At 39.6% G+C, this 16,918-nt stretch overlaps 1 protein-coding gene and 1 non-coding gene across 2 annotated transcripts in view; both read right to left on the reverse strand.

Moving 5' to 3' along the window:
* Window positions 1-16,918, reverse strand: part of LOC124155140 — a 65,899-nt gene that overhangs the window by 27,084 nt on the left and 21,897 nt on the right. The window lies entirely within an intron of this gene.
* Window positions 16,778-16,850, reverse strand: Trnar-ccu. Its single transcript has one exon. It is a non-coding gene; the product is annotated as a tRNA-Arg (tRNA).

The following is a 16,918-nucleotide window of genomic DNA, read 5'->3' on the forward strand; positions in this document are numbered from 1 at the left end:
CTTAACAGAAATGGATTTGATCAAATCCAACGGAATTTCCAGCGTGCAAATTTTCCTTAATAGTTTTTACGACGCCTGAATATCGCTCTGAAAAAACTGTTTGCCTTTTTCTCGTCGCTTGAAGTGTGTTTGTCAGTCAGCCGTTCACGACACATTTTAACGGCGTGGAAAGTCAACAATTGTCATCCTGCTGTGCAAACTACTAGAATCAACAAAGGAACCTCACAGGACATTATAATGGCTTCATTGACAACCTTTAAGCTTTAAACATGATGAGTACGACACAATACAAGCCACCAAAAACAATCTACATGCATATAATAAGGAATTGCCATAAAAGTTAACGGCTATTTAAAGCTATTCTTTGTTTTCGTGCCTATAAATCATACCATAAATTCGAACTTAAATCTACAATCAAAACAATATGGCCGAAATAACGTATATTTCTCTCATAATTCTTCCATTACTTTCACCCGAATGTTAAATTTTCGTATAAAAATTACAACCACGTGTCGAAATGTGCTCTTCCCATCCAAACAACTTTAAAGCAGATTGCAAGAAACACTTCATGATACAGGCGCCCAGGAGGTAGCTTATATTTACGGATTGACGTTTTTACAGCTTCCTGTTACGCATAATCTTCAGATATTACATAAGGAAAGGATAGTAGACATTTCATAAAAAAACACGACTCACGTACCCTTACCTCAATGCATATTTCCAAGCTGGCTCGCACGTGGTTTGAAGAAAAAGTATTTAACGACGTGGAGAACGAATCCAAAAACTCATCCTAGATGGCATCTGGAAAAGGTTGGCCCCCGAGTCCTCTAGATTACCAGTGGCGTAAATAGGCATATGCTTAGGGGGGGGGGGGATGGGATGGCCTGGGGTGGCGAAAAACCCCCCAAGGCAACGGGGGGTCCGAAAATTTTTTTGTAAAATTACATGACTGGATAACCATTTTACGTCTTTTTGGTAGTAAAAATTTAACTTCAAGCAGATGCATTTATTAAATTTAAAACTAGATAATAAATTTAAATTACTTTTTATTTTTCTGAGGCTTTGGAGGGGGGGAGGAATCTATCCCGTCAGCCCCCCCCCCCCCCCCCCATAGTTACGCCACTGTAGATTGCCATAGCTTCGAAGTAGAGTCGTCGCACCCCACCATTGTTGAACCCATCACTTATGGCTGACTGTGTTGATGCACGGGCGACAAGGCATGTGAAGCCTACTCATTTTCAATCCTCCGATTGAAAAGTTAAGGTATAAGCAGGCGGAGGTTCGGCTCCAAACAAACCGTTTTAACATCATCACGTATTATGGTTTCGGATTTTTATTATCCCCCGAGAGGAGAGCCGAGTGGATGAAAATGTGCAGGACTCAGGAAAACAACCAAATCGATTATTTACTATTCCCGAGGAAAACTGTAAATCCATTTTGTCCATTTTGATGTATTGGCAATCAATAAAAATATATTTAATACATTATATCACATTGTATTACAAACGATATTTCATAGAAGTATTTTCAAACCATATTCTCTTTAATATTGTTAATTTTATTTCTATACCATCGTCTTTCTTCATAACTTTCTTTCTTTCTTCTTTGTGGTATCATTACTGCACACCACTTATGCAACAACAGTTCTTCAAGAACACATTTTTAATTCAATAATCTGCAAAGTATGACTGAGTTTTCGATAACCGACACGCTAATGATTCGCTAATAGTCCTCATGCCCTAGTATGCCGTATTGACATTACGTTGCAAGGCGCCGCATCGAATACAACTAAATAAGATAAGATGGTCACGCCTTCCTCAGGAAAACCTCATATTATGAACGAAGCAGCGACAATCTAATTGTAAGAGTGAGTTGATCGCAGCAATTCCGAATCGCCAGGAATTATTAAATCGAATCAGTGTCTTAAAGCTCTCCTGGAAAATTTTGCATGGACTCCATAAAATATTCCCATTGAATTCCACGGACTTTCGTACAGAAGTTCGTTAAAATATTTAAACGCATTTTTAAGGAATTTCTACGAAATTTCTAACTGCTTTCTTATAAATTAAACAGAATTCTTTAGCAGTTTCCGTTTAACTTCCATGGAATTTCTTCGCAGTTTCTATAGAATTCTGCAAAATTCTAGAAAACGTTCTGCAGAAATTCCTCACGCTAAATATCTATATGCATGTTAATGTTAAAATATATATTAATATTATATTCATAAGTTGGACATGATGTTTTTTGAAACTTTTAAGCGCTTCTTGATATAGAATTACAAATGATACATGAAAAAGTAAATCCATACAGAAAAGGGCATGTTCAACGAATGACCCTTACGTGTTACACAAAATAACGCACTCACCGCTAGACAAATGCAGCAAGATTGGAGAACTAGCTACAACTACACGACTAGCATTATCGCTGACATAGCACATCTCTATCTCCGGCATCGCTCTCTTTTTCGTGTTCCGTGATGTCACCTTTTATCTCACTTGTTTTGAGGCAAAATTATAATGAGTGCAGTAGTTGATGGTCTTATTTTATCTTCATTTCCATTCGTCCTCTCAGAATTCGCATTTCGTGAGGAAAAAAAAAGAAAAGCCTTTAATGAGTGCGATCGAAGCATCGATTCACGACCCACACCGTCAGAGGCCGACTCTGTCGTGGCAAAGACTGCTTCCGACAGTTGGCACGCCTGCTTCCTCAGAAGATCCACGAAATCTCCATCGAGTTTTGGCTCCGCTGAAATCCAGGTCCCCCTTTCCTCCTGTCCCCCCTTTCCTCTCCCCAGGAACCTGTTTTAATCTGAAACTGCTGGCTGCGGACGGAAAAGAGCTCTTCCCGACTATATAGTAGTCTCGCATGCGTTTCGGCGGTTTTTCCCGGCTGGTGACCTCCTTCAAGCGGGCTGCAGAGTGCGAACGAAAAACACTGATTATGAAATCATACGAAGCATTAATGAATGACTAGATGTTGTTGAGTCTCAAACCGTTGCATTTCGTGAAGAGAGTAATTTCAGTGACTCTCTGGGAATTCATTCGATAGTGAGAACCCCTTGAATATTCATGGGCACTTATCTGCAGCGGGCATGAATGCCTTTGGAGGAGGCAACCGATGGCAGAGGTCATCTTCGCCGTAATGGACAAGGAGAAGGCCTATAATGCGAATATCAGAGGAAACAAGTCGTGCTTGTTTGGACAAGTGATTGCATTCCCAAGAATATAACAACATTTTCAAGCTCGTCACTATGGAAGTGGCGCATGGAAAAATTACTATATGTTGCAGAAAAATACTTGCAATACAGCGGAGAGAAGTTTAGCATGAGGAGATATGGTTACATGTACAAAACACGGTTACTAGGTTGTTTTTGAGCTACGTGTAGGATACAAATCTACAGGCCTGTTATAATATTTAAAAAAAATGAAATGGAATATTTCTTTTCAATAGACGATTGGTAAATTCAGATTTCATTTAACTTCAGAAGAAAATCCCACGAGAAAATGCGATGTAAAGATACAGATCGAAGGAGGCAATGCAGGCGGCTAGTTTTCCTCAGATTAAGTATTTTGGTTGTTTCTAACTTTAAATAGATTGAGAAGTAGCTTGAAATTTAGCTGCTTGGGATGAACTCACCCCAACGAACATACTTTCTCTGATAATTGCACGCATCAACATGGAAACACGACGGATAGATCAAAATAATTATAATTATTATAGCAAGTGATTGTAATATTCTTTTTCCGTAAGTCTTTGGCATACGATTCGGTCGCGTTAAGTCTCGAGAATTTTCTTTCGCAATTATAACGAGGGAAATATTGATAAATACCCCAAAATTGACTTTATTCAACAGTTCAAGGGACCTGATAAGCGAGGAGCAAAGGCACTGCCGCGTGGAATTTTTCAGACGCTCAAATCATTCCAAACAAGATTCCTCTCCTGGGTCAAGGTCACGCACTGCGGTAATCAAGGTCACCCCGCAAACAATCTCAAGAAACGAACGCGATGGAGTGGAAATGTGAAGCATGGGACGACGGGTCTGTTGCGAAGACGGCAAAGGGAAAATATGTCTCAACAATGCGGTTGCTCAGGGACCCGTTATTTACGGAGAAGTTCAAGCAAGCCGTTCCATTTCTTCCCCCGTCCGCTTGGACCACTCGCGAATCGTTCATTTTGGTTTTTGGTTTGGGATTGACGCGCGCCGTAAGCCTACGCACGAGACTAAGAGAGAGAGAGAGAGAACGAAGGCACAAGGCTCGCTTCTGTTAACGTGATGATTGCGTGAGGCACGAATTGTACAGGAAAAAGGAAGTGAAGGAACTCCACTCTTATTTTTTAAAGTTAGGGCCTCCCTATCTGGCGACATCCCTATCCGATAAAAAGTGGAGCGTTTCCAACAATTTTAGCGGGTTAGGATCTTTACAGGAGCTTAGAGCAGAATAAAGATATGGGCTAAATTTACATGTTTAATTCGGAAAATAGTTTTTCTCTCACGATGTGAAAAATATCCTAGGCTAACTGTCGTGCTGTGGCAGACGTGATCACGAGAAAAGAAAAAAAATTGTTTACAAAACAGAGAGATTTAAAATGCCATTCTTTCCTCTTAACAGCAGCTTCGTCAAGGAAGTAATGGAGTCACTCGCTGGGAAGACATGATTCTCTTTTTCTTCTGTTCTAATCTCACATAATGGATTTAATTACGTGAATTACTAATTACTGGCGAATCTCGATGCTACGAGTGTGTTTGTGTTGCGCTCTCGCCTTGCATGGTGTGTTTTGTTGGGAGCTCACGCCACCTGCATCATTATTGGGTGCAAGAATTGTTTCTTTTGTAGTCTCGTGTGGTGATTGTTTTGATGAGCGTCAGGTGTGCATCCTGTTGCATTCTTCATGGTAGTGGCTGGCCACCCCCTGCCAACCACCTTAGAAGTGTCTCTCAATGTATTACGTGCATATAGATCCGCAATATCTTCCCGATGGTTGAAATTGAAGATCAGACAGCATTGCGGACCCGCTTTCGTAAGCGAAACGGAATAATGATGAGGCCCTAATTTTGAGGATCTCGAAATATGTGGAAATGTACAGACGAAAAACATCGGCGAAAACAAAATTTTATTTGTTTGCGGGAAACATATTTAATGAATAAAAAGCGATATATATTTAGAACATCCTAATGCGTAGATAGATGATGCGTAGTTTTCCGCGGCGTTGTCTAGATGATGTCTCCATGTTTCTGGGTTTCAAATCCACGAATAATCCACGCGATGAAACCCAGAAACATGGAGGCATCATGCGTAGATAGATGCCTGAGGATAAATATATGATGTTAACTTAAGTTAACATCAAAACTTAATGGAAATTTTCCCCAGACACTATTACTCACACTGCCAGTTTCAATATATGCATACAGAGGGTCGTAATATCGTCGGGCGACGACATTACACAATGTATTGGAAGCAGTCGCGTGTTCATGGAAAATTGTGAGTACGCTTTTAATTTAGAAAATGCAAGTGCGAACGAGAGAATGGAATAGTTGAGATTCGGCCAAAATATAATTAATTAAAGGCCTTTCGTTCAGCTTAAAATAGTCATTAATTATTTCTTGTAGTGTGGGTCAGTGAAATGAAATTTAAAATGTTCGCCGACGTTTCGATGTTATGTCATATATATTCATTATCAGGGCTATGCATATTGATCATCACAAATTCATACATGAAGAGATGAACAATTTTTACATGAATAAAATAATTTTTTTAAATATATGCCATTGTGCATAAAAGATAAAATACAAGATTTATTAGTGTGAAACCGTGATAGCGAGTATTTTTATGGTGGATCATCATTTTAATTCATACGTGCTTTGGGAAATAAACATTTTATTTTGGTAGATATAATCACGTACATCATGTGGAAAATGTCGAATATTTCGTTGTTTGAATTATTAATGGGCATTCTTGTTGGTATCCCAGGCGACCCGCAAGTGAGGCCAACAGTTGAGGGCGGTGCCACAGTGGAGCCAAACCCCACTTTAGACGGACAAAAGTCAAAAACTTTTACTAACGACCATAAAATATTCATGTATATGTTTTAGAGACCGCTTTGATGAAATCCAATATTAAGTTTTCCTTATTTTCCATTTTTTTATTTTTTTCAATTTTATTACTTTTAGAATTTGAAAAGTAACGTGGTTAGTTGTAAAAATAGATTATATATAAAAATTTGATACAATAAAAAAAAGTTCACGTTAATAATCCTAGTGGCCAGAAAAAAATCTATTATATAAAATTTGCAAAATTATTTTAGCAATTTCTTTGAAAAAACCTTCACGCTTAATAGAAAAATAAAGGTTCGCTCTTAAGTTTCTTTTCCAATACACAAAGAAAGAAAATACCGCATTGAAGAGGTAGTTGTAACTTTCAAAAATAAAATACAATAGAATATGGTTTATTGCGCGTAGAGAGTGAAAAAGTACTAAATTGGCATTTCGGAATCGAATAAGTACACCTCAGTTGAACGGAAATAACCTTTTCGAGCACTTCATTCACGACAGGGTGGGAGCCTCGGAAATGGCCCCTCTACATTTAAAAAATCTCAGCCCTTATGTAGAAAACTTCACCGCTTGTATCTATGAGTAGACAAAATATATAATGCATGCAAAGTTCATTTATTACAAAATAATAATATCTAAATGGACACTGTTTACATTATAGTTTACCCGTTGCTATGCGGCCATAGCGGCCCTTTCGGCTTGTCATGCATAGCTAATATTTTATCATAAAACTCTTTTTGCAACTCGATGGCAGCTGATTTCTTTTACATTATTTAGTTCATTCTTCAATTCATAATATATCTAAAAATCAAGTTACGATTCCGTCCGATTATATAACTTTTCTCTAATTAAATTAAACTTTTCATCGTGAAAAAACAACGAATTCACGATAATTAATTTCTCCTCGGCTATTTTCTCCAAAATATAAATAGTAAAAGCAAATTCATATTTTCCATACTTATTCCAATTGATTGCAATTTTAAAAAATAAAATCAAAAGGGCCAGTTTACTGTAATTATAGTTTAAAATCGACCGTCCATTTAGACGTCTCCGTCTACGGGACCAGTGCTTCGCTTTTCTCTCACTTTGACACTTATTTCTACGCGAAGGTGCACACATACCAACCTGTGAAAAACACTGTTATGCAGTTAAAACATCCTATTACTCAACATAATATTTAAAAAACCACATTTCAAACTTTAATTTTTGGACTTTTGTCCACTTAAAGTGGGGTTTGGCCCCACTGTGCGGTGGGCCGTTGACCGGTTTTCGACCCTCCCCCCCCCCTTCACCCCCGCACCCCTTTGGCGCCTCACAAGTGCTCGCCGCGTGACCCAGGCGAAGGGTGCATCCCACGCGTGACCGAAAAAATCGCACACGACCACATCACGCAAGCGCATGTGGCGGTAGTGGTCGTTCACGCGGCCGATGTCACTGTCACACGCATTCCTTGCCTGCCGTGATCTTGAATGCTTCAGAGAATATGAGCCAGTGCATGAACATACCGCTAATATGAGCACGCTTTGGGCTGGCGTGCTTGCGCGTGACGTAGTAGCGAGCACTATTGAATAACGCGAGTTCTCTGAGCTTTCTCACATATTCGCTATAGTGGAAAATAGTTCGTTAATTAAATTAATATTTTGTGGCCAGTAGGTGCATGGTTTTCAGCCATATAAACTATTAATATTGGTAAAGAGATTTAAGAACAACGTGGTACAAGTAGTTGAGATATATGCATAGAACACTTTGCGTAATTTATAATACGTGGCCGCATCAAATTACCTGATTGCAATTATTTTGTATTCTTTATTCATAGGTTTGATTAATCAATTGTCAACCTAAGGTCCTTTTGTGTCACTGCTGTCTTTTTCAATTGCCGCATATTGCAAAATTACTTCACTTTCCATACATCCATTAACTATATAAAGCGTATTTAACTGCATGTGTTTATGGTGCATAATTCAGAGTTCGTCCAACCCAAGCAAGCCTGCTCCGATTGATACCACGTGCTCGGGCTATCCACGCTAGATGCTTGGGCTAGTGACTTCGATGCTCGGATAGGCTTCGGGTGCATTCGGAAAAAATTGAACGATCGTAGTCGTACGGATTTGCGGTTGTATGTACTTCAAAGTGTTTATTGTTTATGCCAGTGCGGTCGGTAAGTAACCAAAGTAAATTCACACGACCGTGGTAACCCAGGGCTGTCCTAGTGGGCTGATGTTTGGAAAGAACAAAAAAAATCCTTTTCACTGCAAATAACTTTACGTGCCTTACTTGAGCATCAGGGTTAGTGAATAATCGAAATAGAAGGTTCATCTCATGATGAAGGCTCTTCTCGCATTCGTCAACGATCTCACAGTGTAATCATCAAAATGTGGTCCAGGTGACCGTCAAACATACGGGAGTTAGGGATGGGTAGAAGGCATAAATACCCTACATAGTAATATAAACTCTAAGGGTAGAAGGGTTGTAAGTTCCCTAGAATGATCTACGACACCTGGTCTTTCTTCTGCCGAGCAGGCCTCCTCAAAATCATCAAAATGTGGACGCTGGACAAGTGACGGCGATAACCCCAAATATGGCAAACACATGGCACTGACGTGCATAGAGAGCGAAAAATTCACTGCCGGAAGTTGACGGAAAGGCAATATGTATTATGTACCAAGGCATTGACGTGCAATCTTCGATTTTTCCCAAACTATCAATTAGTGACTGAGACTAAAAAAAGGCGTTACCCCTAAAAGGATTGGAATATTGAGTGAAAGTAGTGCCGAAGTAGAATAGCAGTCTCACCGTCGCACTTTCCACTTCACAACTCCTCAACTTGGAGCCGATTTCGAAATGGGATTGCGACGGTACGGCATTGACAGGCTACGAGATAAGATAGGATCATTCTTAGACGCAAACTCATTCGTGGCATAATTCGCACCGATTCAACTGTCCGTTGACTCAATTGGGAGTGAAGGGGAAGGCGTTGTTTGGCAGAATCCTCACCCTCCTCCACACTTTCAATTGATACACGTAAATTCAGACGTGATTAATCGGGAAAAATAACGTGTGGAAAAAGTATTGCAAGCCATCTGCTAACGGAAGGGACAAATAATCCGACATAAAATTTTGCCAGTAAGTGGGAGATTTTCAACGGTGTTTCAGCGACATCATCGCCTCCAAGGAGCTCCTCATGTGGGGCCTCAGCTAAAAATTTCAAAAGCATTACGGTATTTCGGAAAATGAAGATGACGCATTCTAGGGCAATGTCATCGAAACCGCTATGAATTTTGGGTACCGATCCTTGGGCTGTATTGCATGGCTGTGTCGTGTCGTGAGCCACTTGCGATTTCTTCCACCGATCGGCGTGCTTGCTGCCGGAGACATCGGGAAGGATATTATCGGAAATTTTGAATGGAAATGACCATTAAATACAGGTACATATATTTCACCGGCTTCCTCGGATCCCAATATATTTTCGGCCCAAGGAAACTACGGTAAGGAGGGCTGAATTGGAAGCCAAATAGACGCTCTGGCCAAAGAATCTAATATTTTTGTGTTGGGAGATGAGGATGAGTTCGGGGAGAGTGGATACAATGTGTTTGTTTTCCAGTGACTCAGATTGATTCAATCCTTATGCTTAATTTATCAGTGGTTGAATTGATTGTAAAGTATTAATGCTCCAAGAACTCATTTTTATTTCGCACATTTCCTTTCTTCGTTTCAATCGCAAACATTTCAATGAGAGGTTTTCTCTTCATAAAGACTGCGAAATCAGTTTGCGTTGAGCAAATTATTACGTGCATTTCGTGCAACTTTATTTGCATTTATATAATTAACGCAGTTATTTGTACAGATGCATGATAATTTCCGTGTATAATGATTTTTCAGCGCTCTTTTCCTTTACTTTCCGAATCCACTAAAACAATATTTTTAATTTATTAAATTAAACCATGGATCACGCAGGAAGTATTAGATCTCATTGAAGAAAGAAGAAAATACAAGGCTGCGAAAACAGAGGAAGGACAGAATCGTAACAAGAGAATAAGGAACGAAATATGTCGTAAAGCGCGGAAGGCTAGAGAAACGTGGATGAAAAGCATTTGCAAAGACGTCCAAAACAATCTTAAACATGGAAAAGTAGAGGCCGCTAATAGGATAGTGAGGAACCACTTTAAGGAAAGGGGCGTAAGATGTAATACCCTTAGGGACATAAACAGAGAACTATTGATTGAAAACGAAGAAAAAGGGAAGAGATGGAAGGAATATCTGGAAGATTTGTACAAAGGAAGTGGCCTCCGAACGAATGCTATCGAAAACGAGAGGGAAGTGGATGGCGATGACATGGGAGCCCCAATTTTAAGATCGGAATTTGATGCGGCTGTAAGAGACCTCAGGATAAATAAAGCGTCTGGCATTGATGACATTCCTGCAGAACTAATTAAAAATTCAGGAGAGAAGACGTTGAACCAGCTATACAAAATCATTAGTGAAATGTATTCGACAGGTGAGATACCAGAGGACTTTGAGAGGAACATTATAATCCCTATTCCTAAGAATAAAAGAGCGGAGAACTGCGAAGATTTTAGGACCATTAGCCTGACTACACAGTACACATGCGTCGAAGATACTGACAAGGATCATCTATAGAAGAATAGAACGAAAAGCAGAAGAGTACTCGGATGAGGACCAATTTGGATTCAGAAAAGACAAAGGCACAAGGGAAGCAATATTGGCCCTAAGACTGCTCATAGAGAAGAGAATGGAAAAGAACAAGCCAACATTCGTTGCGTTTGTGGACTTAGAGAAAGCATTTGACAACGTGGATTGGAGCACAATGCTTGGAATCCTAAAGGAAATTGGGGTACTTTATAATGACAGAAGAATCATCCACAGTTTATACAAAAACCAAGTAGCCGTGATAAAATCAGGGCCCAGCTGTGAAGAAGCAAGAATTAAGAATGGAGTGCGACAAGGCTGTACAGTGTACATTGTCACCCGTAATTTTCAACGTTTACATCGAGAAAGCCATTAATGAAATCAAAGAAAAGGCATTGGGAGTGAATATTCATGGAGAAAAAATTAGCATGCAAAGATTTGCCGATGACATAGCCGTTATAGCAGAAACAGAGAAGGATTTGAAAAATATTCTGGTTAATATGGGTAGGGTAATAAGTAGATATCAACTGAAAATAAGCACGAAGAAAACCAAGATCTTAGTATGCAGCAGAAGAGAAGAAGTCAAGACCAACATTAAAATAGGGAGGCAAAAACTGATAGAGGTGGATGAATTCTGTTATTTGGGAAGCAAGATAACTAGTGACGGGAGAAGCAAGAAAGAAATTATCAGCAGAATAGCCCAGGCGAGGAGAGCATTCCACCAAAAGAGAGACCTGCTTACAGCGGGAAACTTAAATATGGAAGTAAAGAAACAATTCATAAGAACCTACATCTGGAGTATGCTCCTATACGGAAGTGAGGCATGGACAATGACCGCAGCAGAGAAAGCAAGAGGCCTTTGAAATGTGGTGCTACAGAAGAATGATGAAAATCAAATGGATGGACCGAGTTAGTAACGAGGAAGTCCTAAGAAGGGTAGGAGAGAAGAGAAGCCTCATGAAAACCTTAATAAGAAGACGGAACAACCTTATAGGCCACATCTTGAGACATGATGGTCTGATGAAGACAATCGTCGAAGGACAGGTGGAAGGCAAGAATGGAAAAGGAAGACCCCGAACAAAATATATGGAACACGTAAAGAGAGATGTCAAAGAGAAGAAATACGTAGGTGTGAAAAGATTAGCTGATATAAGATTAGAGTGGAGAGCTGCGTCAAACCAATCCTAGGATTGTTGATCAGTGATGATGATGATGATGATGATTATTGAAATCCTAACATAGCATAAAAATAACTTTTAAAATTATATGTACCAAGAATAAAATTAGCCATGAAAAACATTTGGCTTTGTCGGAATTCGAACCCGGATCTATACCGATCACCAATATGCTACCAGTCACACCACCAAAGGCATCCTACAAAGTCATGGCTTTCAAAGCGAACTTCTGACTGGGCTTACTGGATGAGTTTTTTTCTGGTGAATTCCATCCTAGGCGTGCAAGCACCCATCACCCATGCCCGAGATTTCTAAAAAAGTCACTCTTTGATTGCAGAACTTTACACGTTCTTAAAATAATATCGATGCGCATTCAAAATCTTGATGACAACGAATTTCAGTTAGAGAGTAATTTTAGGCAGTTTGATGATTTTTCCCGGAAGTGACGTGGTGTAGAACTGTGAAAAACAAGAAAGGAATCGCCTTATCCTTAAAACGTAGGAACAAGCAAAATTGGACGATTTCCAAGAGAATGAAATTCCACCCGCGCCACGGACAAGCCGTTCATTTTAACTGTGCCCCACAAATCCTGCTGAGTACAAAAGGCACTTGACATTTTGAGCCCAGCAAAATTTACAGACTCTATACTCGGCCAAAATCGATCGGCTGTCACGGTTCTTTCGTAGTCCACATTCTTGACGGAGGAATGGACAAAGAGTTATCTCACCCTGGCGGCGTAATCGCAAACCTGCGGCCTGCCACGGCTGACCTCGACGACGAATCGCCGAATACAGCCACACTGGCCCGAGAATTCTTCCCTCGCTTTCTGCAGCTCCTGAAAACCCTCCCGATTCTAATTCCGGGACATTGTCCAATAACACATAATAATAATTGTTTATTCTTACGGGTGTTAACCTAATGTACAAAAAGTGTCAAATAAGAATTTAGACATAGTGTTACATAATTAAGCATTATTTAACACGTTGAAAAAGTAAACGGTAGCAAAAGATAGCATGTGATCGGTATAAAAAGTTATAAAATAACATATACATATATATGAAGGATACAAACATTAATTAGCATTAAAATTAACGCCGCCTTCTCATTAACTAATTTCTCCGTAATTCTAACACTTCCATTAACGCAATTTCATTATTATAAACAAAATAAAAATGAATAATTATGCGAACAAGTCTCAAAATATCAACACTTCTTGCAAACAAGTACTATCCCTTGTTGATAGCCATGATGCCCTTTCTCCTGAAGTCGCTTTGCACGCTTTGAATCATGGGAAAAGTGGGGCGAAGGATGCACTCCTCGATGCCTAAATCTGGCGGCCGCGTTAGCTGCCTAAATTCCCTCCCTTATGCTGGCTAACGAGTTGGGACATCCTTCCAAGATGGCGTCATGGCTAAATCCTGGAATTGGCATAGCCAAATGGCCAATTGGGACACGGCTTCAGATTCGAGCAGCGCGCATTTGAGAGCGAAGGCCCAAGAGGCAGATGCCTATACACATAGCGGAGTAGGTAGTCGTCGGTTGACTCGAGGAGCGAGAGGGAGCAGCGGGCCACCGACCGAGTGTCAGTTTGGGAATTGACGCATGTCATTAGAAATGCATGACATCCCTCGACGCAGACTGCAATGGGACAGAATCCACATTCCTAGAACGACCCTGAAAAATACAAATCCAAGTCATCTATCCAGCATCGACCACACTGAAAAATCTCAATTCGATAGAAGCAACCCGACCGAGCTGATTGATTTTAGACAATTTTCCTCATTACTAACTTTTGACCTAGAAGAATGGCCATCAAATCAATTACCATTTTTACGCTCAACTTTATGCAGACGTTTGACGATTTCATTGCTTTCAACTTCAATTGTATGGAATCGAATATTAGCGTTGCTTTTATAATGGATTATGATGCTACATTCCAGCATGGATCATTATCATAATCTTTCCATAATCTGTGTGCTTACGTGAAATAAGATTTTCCTGTATTGAATACGTTATTGTGATTCCATCTGTTCACAACATGTCTGTCCTTACTATGTATTACGTAATGACGTAATCTTAAATTTATCGACATTTTTTTCAGTCAGAAACCATGAGATCAAGGCATAATAAAGGAAGTGGATTGAATGGAATCACCAAAAACCTAGTTAAGAGATTCATTAACGTGTTCGAGTTGATGTCTAAATGCGCGAGCAGTTTGAGTGGATCGGAACGAAAGATATAGGATTGCATGAATCGAATTCGAGCAGCCTCGTTGGTTATCACGGTTGCAGGGGCGGAGGAAGCTTTGGAAGAGGACATGGTGAAAGACTAGAATGGAGAATGTGGATCAAGGCTCGATTGAGAAGAATAAAACGCGTGGATGATGGCGCCTCGTGGAATCTATTCGGAGAAGAATGAAAGCCATTAGGCTATCAACTCAATCCATCAACGACGTCTTGGCCATCACCTTTAGTTGTTAAACCGTGTCATGAATCCGGGGATAGCCGACAGAAATTCACGGATATCACCTCTTTATGATTGTCCCACAAACGACTTCAGATAAAAAATACCAAGTGAATCAAAAGTGTTATGGCTAAAACACTTATTTCATTCATTTTGCACTCACACACTGAGCGATTTCGGCCGAATAATTTAACAGTAAGCAAACACCCATAGACATATGAAATAAGGTAATTCCATCAAAATATTCACTACCTTTCAAAAAAGTGGAAAAGACGAAAAGGATGAAGAACCATGAAGCTGGCGGTGAGTGGAGATGTAGTCCGAGGGCAATGTACGTAAGATTCCATTCCCGTGACCAGAAAATATAATTATGAACGAACGAAACCATGTTCTGCCGCTTGGCTTATTAATGTTGGCATTTATATTTTTCTACTGCCAATACTTTTCGCGATATCCGACTCTAATAAGTGAAGAAAGAGAGTTTTTTAAGCCCTGAATAAAAGGAAGGTAATTTTAGAAAATCGCGTGCGATTCGGAGCAGCGCTCTCTACAACCGAGTCCTCAGCCTCTAATCCCTTCGCTACCCATTCTATCCAGTATATCTTCCTGCATCTTTTCCTCATCGCGGTAACGGGACGTCACTAACTGCCAAACCACCACCAAGACTGCTTCCGGCGGCACGCAGCTGGCCGACTGCCGCCTTCGCATACACACCGACCTAAGACATTTCTCCCTTTTATTATTCATCGCTTAACAATTCACAATTATGATCATACCCAATGCGGAGTTTAAAAAAACACATACTTAAGTTTTTGAATTCATTATTTTTTCAGGGGTGAATTATTCCCAACAAAGAAAGTAACAGACGATGAGTGAATTAGATAGCTCATCAATCTCAATGACGATCAGCTCTAAATTTACAAAAAAAACATTGTAAAAGAGTATTTTTTAATATAATTTTATTTGACACAGGGGACATAAAAATAATTATTCCCAACATTTTTGTGAAAGCGAATAACTAGTTCTATTTTTTTAAATGTGTTCTTACAGTTCATCATACCATATTAAGTAAGTGGCATTATCAGGCCAGTTAAATCAGAGAAAAAGATTTTATCGGGAAAGTGTTACTGCAACAGTGCAAACTGCACGCTATCTGCAACCATCCAGCAAATAGAGACCTACATAATAGAATCCGACGGAGCTGAAAGGTGAAGGTAGATAGTGGAGGTCTAGCCTAGTCATAATTTCATCCGTATAAATCGTTTAGATAAGTTTACATCAACTATTCTCTAATGGGGATGCACGAGTACTTTCAGTCCAAAAATTATAACTTTATTAAGTCACTTCCCATAGCTATAAACATACTTGTGTTCACTCCAATAATAGTCGACGCAACTTGAAAAACGGGACAGCCAGACTATTCAGTTTAATAGCGTTACAATCCTACACTGCCATAAATTTATTCCGCAATAATTCCGTAGTAAAACGAAGTAATTTTTCCGCGTTACATTGACCGATCAGTCATATAAAATTTGAACTAGGAGACGCGACTTTTCACAGCTTAGTTAGATTTATTTTTTTTTGTAAACTATACCTTTTAATTGTATTTGATCATTTGTCAGGTGATAATTACACAGTTGCGAGTCTAACGACGGGTCCAAGGAGAAGGAAACCACGAAGCCTTGCCGATGCCTACCAACACGTGGTTATAAATCGTCATTTACGATAATTTGCACGGCAACATTTACATTTGTACCTACTTCAAGAAAAGCATACTTTGATTAAAGAGAAATTCTTGTGTGCCATTGATGTCACACACTATCAGTTTAAACTTCATAAGCACTTGCTTTCTATTTCCACGCGTAAAATCTTCGCATCTTGGCATTGTCTCTCTTCGATTTTTGAGGTCTTGTTTTTAATGACAAACCCAAATAGCTAGGTAATAAATGACAAAGTTATGTGCGATATAGGTAATTAATTTCAGATTATATGTTCATGTATCACAGGACAAAATTAGCATAGGTTGGCTTAATACCTGAGTCCGAAGAAAATATTTGCTTGGAAGCCTTCTTTTTAACATTTTCAGTGAGAGAATTCCTAACCACATTGGTGAAATGTGTAAGATTAGGTCTGGAACCAGCTTAGTAAGACCAACCAGTAAGAAGACAGCTTGTACTAAGGAATTGCCTTTGATTCCCACAGCATAATAAATACATATTCTATTCATTTCCTACCTAACGCCCTACGTAGCATTCTATCGCTCTGAGACAAATGAACACCTACGCCGCGAACGCAAAAGTCGCTCTCCAAACCCCAAATCTGTGAAAGATATTAAAAACAAGAAAATCGCAACAACAAAAATCTTTTTTTCCTAACACTGCCTCTTTGAGGTCGTTTTGATAAAAAGTGCGATATTAGGGTTGATTGAGCCGAGAAAAAAATTTACCCCTGGGGGGACTCGAACCCCCAATCCCCGGTTTAGGAGACCGATGCCTTATCCATTAGGCCACAGGGGCCCTTGAGAAATAATTTGAAAATAACGGATCTGATTCTTCTCTAAGAAATGGAGGGCTATTTTCATAAT

This window comes from Ischnura elegans, chromosome 3, assembly GCF_921293095.1.
Source record: "Ischnura elegans chromosome 3, ioIscEleg1.1, whole genome shotgun sequence".
In the NCBI taxonomy this organism is placed as follows: Eukaryota; Metazoa; Arthropoda; class Insecta; order Odonata; family Coenagrionidae; genus Ischnura; species Ischnura elegans.